Genomic DNA, 10,458 nt, shown 5'->3' with positions numbered 1-10,458 from the left:
CATTATTTTGGTTCTCCTACCATTTACGACCCTATAACTAATGCCCTTGGTGTGTATATTCATCGTAAACAAAATTTTCTCTTTTCTAACGAATTCTTTTTCATGTAAGTTTGTATTTTGTTGCTGGATAATATCTTTCATCAAACGGTCGTATGCTTTCTGTGGCACTTCGCTGCTACTTTAGTTGTACTGTTTCTGTGGCACTTCGCTGCTTCTTTAGTTGTACTGGGTGAAATGCAGGTATCTATGTGTGTCATTACAATTTTTAATACCTTAGTAATGATTGACCAGTGTTATTGTTAATCACAGTCATAACTTCTATTTTGTTAACTTCGTATTGCACAAAGCAAGGATCAGTCGTTTATGACTGAACTAGTGTGGAAACGAGGATATTTTGTTGTAGGCAGTTAGGAAAAATGTGAAAGGAAGAGCTTATTTATTGAGACTGAAGTTTTGGGATGAATTGACAAAATAAATCAAATCATCATGAGGAAAAGAAGTAGTTTATTTCCAATAGAATTGAGGAAATTAATATTCGTGCGAGTTATTTCTGCATATGGTGCTGTTATTACTCGTATTATTGAAAGAGCGACAGATATCGTTGCAAATAGTCGGCATTTATTTGTGAAGATGTTATCATTACTACGGTGGTGAACAGCAACAGGCCTGGAATTGTCAGTAGCCGTTGTACGTCAGTGAGGTTGTTGGTTTGTAAGAGCTCATCCACCTTCTTGCGTCGTGGTTTAGCCCCTAGATGGATGAAGCCGTGGACGCTAGAGAGGAGGACAAGAAAAAGAACTTGGTTATTACTTTGTTTCTATCATATCTCGAGCCATCATCACGTTCCACAATTAACTTCTTATATCAACGAATGTAGCATAAGAATTGCAGAGAATACACAAGGACCTGTATGTTACGTTTGCAGGAAGTGTCTCCTTAGCTATTTTGTTGCTGTGCACGTCTATAGCAGAGAGATAGGAACAGCAACAGACCGTCTGTACACTCATCGTGCACAAATGTCAATCAGTATTTTATAAATGGGGTTGTTTTACTACGTTCTCACCCATCGTTGTTGGCAAAGTGTATGAATACTGCATAGCTTTCAATTGCGAAAGGCGGCATATATCAGTAAACGTTTTTGACCAAGGCATAGTCTTTTAATATCTCTTCTTAGTTTGACACAACAGAAAGTCTATGTGTCGAGGAGGCATCACAGAAAAACTATTACGGTTCAAGTAAGTGTTGTATTATCGTCGTGGGTGAAGAGTTAACAATTAAGTATTTCAAACTGACAATAGGCAAAGATGCATGATTTACATTGTGGAAACGTCAAGAATTATGCCGCGATGGACATGGTACCGTTCCAGTGGTGTCGGATTTTAATTTATTATGATGTTCAAAAGCTTATTGTGTGATTTCTTTTCCTGTTTACCGTCTCTGAAGCTTACCTTATTGAGGAGTTGAATGACTGCGAGGTTGTTTTTATACCAAGCAGTGGATTTTAATAAATATAGCGAAACCAAACACACACAGACACACACACACCCACACACACACACACACACACACACACACACACACATATATATATATATATATATATATATATATATATATATATATATATATATATATATATATATAAAACCAACTCAGTACTACCACTACTACCACTCTCCTTGGTTGAGTTCTGTTGTGGCAGCGGAGTGTGGTTGAGAACACTATGTGCCTTATATTTTATAATAGCTTTACATTCTATTAATTCTATGTTTAAGATGCGTGGCCGGCGTTCTATTTGAAGTGGTCTGTTTCACCGTGTCTGCCTCAGAGCTGTTACGTTTAATGCTTCGAGAAAAGTAAAACTGAGTTCAGAATTAAAAATAAGTAGGAATGTTACTATGTCGGAAGTTTAAATGAAGTGTTGTATCAACCGGCATGCTGCCGACGTCGGGCGGGGAATGTATGACTACAGCCGTGTCTGTTACTGAAATGACGTTTGTAGACAAGTTGACATTACTTTCATTCTTCGAAGAACTGGAACCGTCCTCCCTACAACTAAATTCCTCCGGCACCAACGGGGAAGGTGTACTTTACACCCATCTCTCGTAAGTACTATAATCTAGTCATGTACTTCATATTTAAAAATTTTGAAAGAAATGTATGCTGGTTCCCAAGAATGCTTGTGCCATATTCTACAGTACTTTTAAACTTTTATCATTTAAAGTTAATTCAGAAATTTAAGTTGTAGTGATAAATGTAGTTGTAGTAGTATACTAGTAGTCCATACGACTTGCTACAACTTCTGAACGCTAGTTAAACGTCATCTATTTAAAATGTAGGCTGTTAGTAAAAGTCCACAACAGCCAAGATTATCTGTACTTTTTTTTAACTTTTTGCTTTCGTGGTGCTGTTGATGAACAAGATAGAATCGAGTTTAATAAGCTGTAGGTAGAGACAACATTGGGTAAGGGCGGTAATGAGAATAGAATTAGTGCCGAAATGTTTCGGGTGAGTGAGTACCAACCATGTTAAGTGAGTTTGCCAGCTGGTACGTAAGGGAAAATGTGCAATGTCTTAGTGACTAGCTGCACGGAACGGAAACTGTTTTAATTATTATGTTTGACATGTGCAGTAGGACAGCAGGATTTACTGCTACTGTTCCCTTCATTTGCGTTATATGCGAAAAAAAACTGTGTATGCTTGGACTCACGCAGTTAAATTTCCTTAGTCAGCGAGAATTGTTACCGGAATAGCGATTCAACTTGAAAAATTCCATCATTGGTTTCAGATGTGGGTACATGTAAGATGGAAAATTCGGACGAGATGTTATTACTAAGCGACTCCGATTAAATACCACTATTTAACTTCAAATTCCGCGTGAGAGGGGGAAGTCATTTAGCAGTATTGCAAACTTTGGGCTGTTATTTGATAAAACATTCGAGCCAGAGGGTAGCTTTACAAAGCACAAACATGCAAATTTTGTGAGCTTACGATACCATTGGTAATTCCGTTGGGGGCAAGGAAGACGTCGAGATCGATCACTTGTCAATCGAGAAGGCCATATACTTACTGGATTTCTTTCCTGACGTTCCCACTGATGACTTGGGAGCGACGAAACTGATGTCAGTTATAACGTGAAGAAAAGGTAACAGTCATACCGACTCTTACCCTCACGGATGACACAACCTTAGCCAATATCGGTTAGTTGATACGTGAAGGAATAATTAGACTTTGTGTCATCATTATATTGACTAATATTTTTAGTTCTGAAAAGATGAGGCGGGGTTTGGCCAGCAGCTGATTAAAGAGACCTGAATTACAAAGTAATCCTCCAGTCTATTTCACTACGAGACTTCCATTCATGTTTTCGTGCTACGATAAGTCAGAGATATTAATTACACTAGACCTAAACCAGGCTTATATCAGATACCGTTTGCAGAAGCGTCTAAGACAATCACAGCCTTCACAATGCACTAAAACTTATATGAATCTAACTGAGTTTTGTTCAGGCCTTCAACAGGAGCTGCGGTATTGTTACGTCTCCTGGGCAACATTTTTTGACACAGCTAGGTGTTGTGCCTGCATTTACCTTAATGAAATGAAGTCAGAGTTACACAAATACGGTTCCAGGATTCCTTTATAAATAGCCTTTCAAACGCGATTACATTCACTTTATTGTGAATACGAGGAAGTCATTGTAACTAGAGACTGATAAACGATCTTAGTGATACACTTTATACATAACATATTATAACATAATTTTTTTTTCGAGTCATTCCTGTCGCGATTTGCATATTTTTCAGCATCGATCAAGATCGATTCAAGAGAGTTTCACGTGCGCATTTCAAACATCGCTGTAATCATTTTCGTGACTACTAGATTTTTAAAAAAGAAGACACTATAGCCAATTTATGAAGCACATGCAGCGATAGACCACTTCTGCGAGAAATGTTTCTCATGTTTCACTTCAGCATATGCACTTACTGAGTCGTTTAAACAAAATAAGTCTTGAGAATTACACTCCTGGAAATGGAAAAAAGAACACATTGACACCGGTGTGTCAGACCCACCATACTTGCTCCGGACACTGCGAGAGGGCTGTACAAGCAATGATCACACGCACGGCACAGCGGACACACCAGGAACCGCGGTGTTGGCCGTCGAATGGCGCTAGCTGCGCAGCATTTGTGCACCGCCGCCGTCAGTGTCAGCCAGTTTTCCGTGGCATACGGAGCTCCATCGCAGTCTTTAACACTGGTAGCATGCCGCGACAGCGTGGACGTCAACCGTATGTGCAGTTGACGGACTTTGAGCGAGGGCGTACAGTGGGCATGCGGGAGGCCGGGTGGACGTACCGCCGAATTGCTCAACACTTGGGGCGTGAGGTCTCCACAGTACATCGATGTTGTCGCCAGTGGTCGGCGGAAGGTGCACGTGCCCGTCGACCTGGGACCGGACCGCAGCGACGCACGGATGCACGCCAAGACCGTAGGATCCTACGCAGTGCCGTAGGGGACCGCACCGCCACTTCCCAGCAAATTAGGGACACTGTTGCTCCTGGGGTATCGGCGAGGACCATTCGCAACCGTCTCCATGAAGCTGGGCTACGGTCCCGCACACCGTTAGGCCGTCTTCCGCTCACGCCCCAACATCGTGCAGCCCGCCTCCAGTGGTGTCGCGACAGGCGTGAATGGAGGGACGAATGGAGACGTGTCGTCTTCAGCGATGAGAGTCGCTTCTGCCTTGGTGCCAATGATGGTCGTATGCGTGTTTGGCGCCGTGCAGGTGAGCGCCACAATCAGGACTGCATACGACCGAGGCACACAGGGCCAACACCCGGCATCATGGTGTGGGGAGCGATCTCCTACACTGGCCGTACACCACTGGTGATCGTCGAGGGGACACTGAATAGTGCACGGTACATCCAAACCCTCATCGAACCCATCGTTCTACCATTCCTAGACTGGCAAGGGAACTTGCTGTTCCAACAGGACAATGCACGTCCGCATGTATCCCGTGCCACCCAACGTGCTCTAGAAGGTGTAAGTCAACTACCCTGGCCAGCAAGATCTCCGGATCTGTCCCCCATTGAGCATGTTTGGGACTGGATGAAGCGTCGTCTTACGCGGTCTGCACGTCCAGCACGAACGCTGGTCCAACTGAGGCGCCAGGTGGAAATGGCATGGCAAGCCGTTCCACAGGACTACATCCAGCATCTCTACGATCGTCTCCATGGGAGAATAGCAGCCTGCATTGCTGCGAAAGGTGGATATACACTGTACTAGTGCCGACATTGTGCATGCTCTGTTGCCTGTGTCTATGTGCCTGTGGTTCTGTCAGTGTGATCATGTGATGTATCTGACCCCAGGAATGTGTCAATAAAGTTTCCGCTTCCTGGGACAATGAATTCACGGTGTTCTTATTTCAATTTCCAGGAGTGTATTTCACAGTAAAGGTTCAGCCTCTTATTCGTTTACACAGCATCACTTCTAGTCATTTCTTTCCCTGTTGCACTCGCAAATAGGGCGAGGACAAAACTACTGTCTACAAGCCTCCACACGAGACCCAGCTTCTGTTGTCTCATCTTCGTGGTCCTTGCACGAAACGTACGATGGCGGCAATAGAATAGTTCTGCTGTCAGCCTTAAAACCGAGTTCTCTAAATTTCTGGGATGGTGCCTCGAGGGAAGTGCGCCGTCTGCCCTACGAGGTTCTCATTTGAGTCCACAAAGTATATTTCCCTGCTGATCGAACCATCCGGTAACAAATTTAACAGCACGAATCTGAATTATTGCGATGTTTTCCTTTAACCCGACCTGGTGAGTATCCCAAGCACATGAGCAGTACACAAGAAAGGGTCGCACCAGCGTTCTATATGCCGCCTCCGTTATAAATGAGCTACATTTACCCAAAATCCTTCCAATAAACCGAAGTCGATCATTCGCCTTTCCTGCTAAAAACCTGACCTCATCGTTCCATTTCATATTGCTTTGTAAATTTTCGCCTAGATGTTGAATCGATGAGCGTGTTATGCAGCACACGACTAACTCTGTATTCTAAAGTTACAGGAATTGTTTTTTTCCTACTCGATCACATTATCTTATATCTTTCTAAATTTAAAGCACGTTGCAACTCATCACACCAACTAGAAATTCTGTTAACGTCATCTTGCGTCGTCCTATAGCCAGTCAACGTCGACACCTTGCCGTACATCACAGAATCATCAGCAGAAAGACGTAAATCTCTGTAGCCTGTCCGATCACTTACGTATATAGAGGATAAAAGCTGTGAAATCATGCTCCCCAGAGACATTCCTGACAATGCACTTGTCTCTGGTAAACGCTTGCCGACAAGGAAAACGTACTGGGTTGTATTACTCAAATAGTATTGGCTCAAATGGCTCTGAGCCTATGGGACTAAACATCTGATGTCATCAGTCCCCTAGAACTTAGAACCAGTTAAACCTAACTAACCTAAGGACATTACACACATCCATGCCCGAGGGAGGATTCGAACCTGCGACCGTGGCGGTCACGCGGTTCCAGACTGTAGCGCCTAGAACCGCTCGGCCACCTATGGCCGGCCACGCAGCTTATGGGAACATTAATCATATCGACCGTGGATCTCTGGAGCGTAGTGCTCATAAACGCTGTAACATCAAATAATCAGTGAACCAACAACTGAGCAAAGATCCAGAAACTTATTAATAAGTTCATGGCTCATATACGAATAATACAAAACTTTCAGTTATGTCAAATATTCATCCACAGGTATGATGCTAGCTGGTGCTACGAAGGATACAGAAAATTGCTCAACCGGGGAAAGCAATAAGTCTGCAATGCAAAAATATGGCATACCTTAGGTGGCACTGTACGAGAGCTTAGATTACGAGGAAGAATCTCCGTAGCTTGGGTGAAGGACAGAAAAAGCCAGCTGACAAGGTGAACAAGTTCTTTCAGCTTTAATCAGACCAAATGCTAATAAGAACTACTTTCTGAAAGAAAATTAAGGCTAAATGACCCTGATCCTTACTACTTAAACCACGTTACAGCACGTGAAATTAGAAAAGCTGTAATGAGAATCCCTTCTAAAGCAATAGGTATCGACACTATTAGGCGTACCATTTTCCAAAATATACCACACGGCATCGTGCGAGCCTCGGCTAGCCTTCACTGGCGGAAAAAGTCGCAACACCAAGAAATAGTTGTGAGACATCAGAGCTACTCTAAATACACGCTGTAGCAGCCGTGAGCACTAGTTACTTTTGATAGTGGACACGGTGTGCTGCTGTTAGTCAAGAACACGTTTATGGTGACTAGGTTTGAACGAGGTCGTGTAATATAGTACTAGAAGCTGGATGCTCCGTCTCCGATACTGTAGAAAGACTTGGCAGGAACGTAGCCACTCTGCGCTACTGCTGAAATCGGTCGTCACGAGATTAAACAGTCGCAAGAAGATCGGTCTCCGGATGGAAGACCATACGTTCGGCGTGTAGTTCTGGGGCATATTTCAGCAGCGGTTGACATCATAGAGCCATAGAAAGCTGTTATAAATCTGTTACTTCAAGGACAGCTCTGAGCCAGACGCCTTGTAGCGTGCATTCCGCTGTGCCCAAACCATTGGACAGCGCGGTGGCAGTCTGTCGTGTTTTCTGGTGAAAGCAGGCTCTGTCTCTTTGCCAGTGACGGCTGTGTGTTGGTTACTGGGACATCATTTGAGGGCCTGCGGCCAACCTGTCTACTTTCTAGACGCAATGGACCTATACGTAGAGTTATGGTCTGCGATGCGATTTCATATATCAGATGGAGTACTCTTATGGCTATCCAACGCACTCTGACAGCAAATCTGTACGTCAACCTGTAGATTGAACCTATTGTGATGCCATTCATGAACAGCGTTCCAGGCTGTATTTCCCACATACAGTTGTTTTCACTCAACATGCTCTACAAAGTGTCGACATGTTGCCCCAGCCTGCTCTATCATCACATCTGTCTCCAATCGAACCCATATGGAGCATCATCACACAACAGCTCCACCGTCCTCCACATTAATTATTCTTGGTGTTGTGACATTTTTTCCGTCAGGGAATTTAAATTTGCCTTCGAGTTTGGGACACAACGCCTTCAATGAGTAAGAAGTAAAGTTCAGACTACTCCTAAAAAAAACCACATGCACTTAGTGTTAAACTAATTACCTGAAAAAAGGAGAAAAATCGATTATACTCTTCGCTAACGTTGCTATCCAGGGGTATCGGCTTGCTATTTGCTGTGGTCGCTGAGGCGGGAAGTGGCGCTCGTAGACTTTGACTGGGCAGGTCCCTCCCATCGCGTCCTGTGCAGGAAAGTTGAGTTAGTTACTGCTGAGTATTTTCCTGGAAGTAAAAGTGTTTACAATCGCTTCTTTCAGCTACCCGATGACGTGGTAATCCACTTACGGATGCTGAAAGCAGGAGCTACAATCAGCTACATTCTACCAGCTCTACTTTAGTGTTCGTTTCTGGTGCAGGCAACAACACGCCGAAATCTACATCTTTTGCTGTGAGTTTTGTGCGCGTCGGTGCGTTTCCGTCAATTAAGGAAAGTGCGTTCTGATTAGCTTACGATGTTAGTGCAATGAGGTGTAATTTGTGGTTCGGGACGTTTACCTTTCTTTTCTGCATGCAAATTGCCCGGAGTATAAGTTATCATTAGTTTGTCTGTCTGGTGTTTTTTACTATCAATTGTGCATTGAGATCTCTGGATTTGCGGAATTAGCCTGATAGCTTGTACTGATAGCCTATATCAGGGATTGCACGATTAGTTGAGAGAGTGTACTGACGGGGAATCAATTACGCACATCTCTCTGTGGTTCTGTTTAAACGGTTAAGGAACCGGGACTGAGCAAGGATGTACTATTTTTTGGAAATTTGTGGTAAGTTCCTATATGACCAAATTGCTGACGTTATCGGTTCCTAGGCTTACACACTACTGAATATAATTTAAAATAAGTTACGGTAAGGACTACACATACACCCATTCCCAAGGGAGGACGCGAACCTCCGACGGAGAGAGTCGCGCGAACCTCACTCGATCAAGTTTGTATCTGTTTGGATTCACCGAGAACTCGAGTTAATGATATCCATGTCCGAGCGAGCACTGAGTTTCACTGTATGTGTTTTATGAAGTTTTCTAAACGCCGTTAAGTGTGTGCGTATTTAAGTGTTACCTTTTGTTGGGAAGTCTACGATAAGAACTGCATTGTGTTTTCGCATTGCACGTTATTTACTGTCAAATACTGAAATGTGGCAATAAGGAAAAACGTATGTTGGTCACTGCGGTTCAGCTGGATAAGGTAAGGTTAGTGCCGTCTTTGGGTAAATGGGTTTTTGTACGAAAATTGTAAGTGATATCTTACGACAAACGGCCTTACTTGTAAGAGGCGGATACGTTAAGAGTTAGTTTGGTTGTAGTTCGGTGAGTTTCCACTAGTGTATCTACTAATTCATAGCAACGATTACGACAAACCGGGCTCAGGTAATACCTGTTAAATGTGCAACTTATTCGGCTATTGATGGTGTTAATTGTTACCTGTGATAACCATTTAACCCATGTTATAATCAATACCACGAGGCAGCTGTGTTTGTTCGAAACAGCTTAGACCGATTTGCGGACACTAATAATTACCAACTATAAGATAAGTAACTGAAGTGTGTTGTGTGCCATACTATTTGGTATTCTTTGATGCCAGAATTTTACTTTCTTGCAAATATGGTTTCACAAGTTAGTGTCAAAATTTTTTTCTAGGGCACTTCTTTACGTTTAAAAGGTGCTGCAAATTTTATTTACTTAATAGTCGTGCTCAAACTGTAAGGATTGACATAAATTCATCGCTTGAAAATAAAATCGCTGATTAAAAGCAAAGTAACATATGTAATTTTTCATCATAAAAATATGACCTTGAAAATATATTTAAAACTTGGCAGTAAATATTTTAAACTACCACAAGCACCAACAAATATCAGTACTTATTAATTGTATAAAAATAGCAACGAAGAATTGAAAAGAATATGAGCATAAAAATCGCATAATTTTTGGAATACTCAATTAATTTAAAAAAATATTTCTTTTACTACATTTTTCAGACATATGTAGTGCTAATATACAAACCAGACTGCAGTTGGTCTTCTGCAACCGGAGGCCCTCCTGCCAGCCCTAGGCACTCCTTGGGACATACCACCTGTGCAGAGATGGCTCCTGCGCAAAGGAATTGTTTTGTAGTTTTAATATGTTTCATACAACGCAATTGCACCAGTACATTCATCATTCACAACAGAAAATTGAACTTATTTAGATGAGAGACCTAAACAGTTACTAAATGTTCACTTTACACATCAAAAGTCTCACAGTACTATATCTCGATGCTTTTCCTGTATTTACTATGGTCAACTGACCTCTGAGTTGTGAGAAAACAGTTCCAGAAT

General features: G+C 42.5%; 1 long non-coding RNA gene across 1 annotated transcript; it reads right to left on the bottom strand.

Annotated features, from left to right (window-relative positions):
* Positions 1 to 487: 487 nt before the first annotated feature.
* LOC124625768 lies at positions 488 to 10,234 on the bottom strand. Its single transcript, XR_006980719.1, has 3 exons — positions 10,145 to 10,234; positions 8,194 to 8,330; positions 488 to 773 (listed from the first exon to the last, which is right to left on the bottom strand). It is a non-coding gene; the product is annotated as an uncharacterized LOC124625768 (long non-coding RNA).
* Between the last annotated feature and the right edge of the window lie 224 nt (positions 10,235 to 10,458).

This window comes from Schistocerca americana, chromosome 8 (assembly GCF_021461395.2).
Source record: "Schistocerca americana isolate TAMUIC-IGC-003095 chromosome 8, iqSchAmer2.1, whole genome shotgun sequence".
NCBI lineage: Eukaryota > Metazoa > Arthropoda > Insecta > Orthoptera > Acrididae > Schistocerca > Schistocerca americana.
Note: the sequence above shows the minus strand (reverse complement) of the source record. Positions and strands in the feature narration are given on the sequence as shown.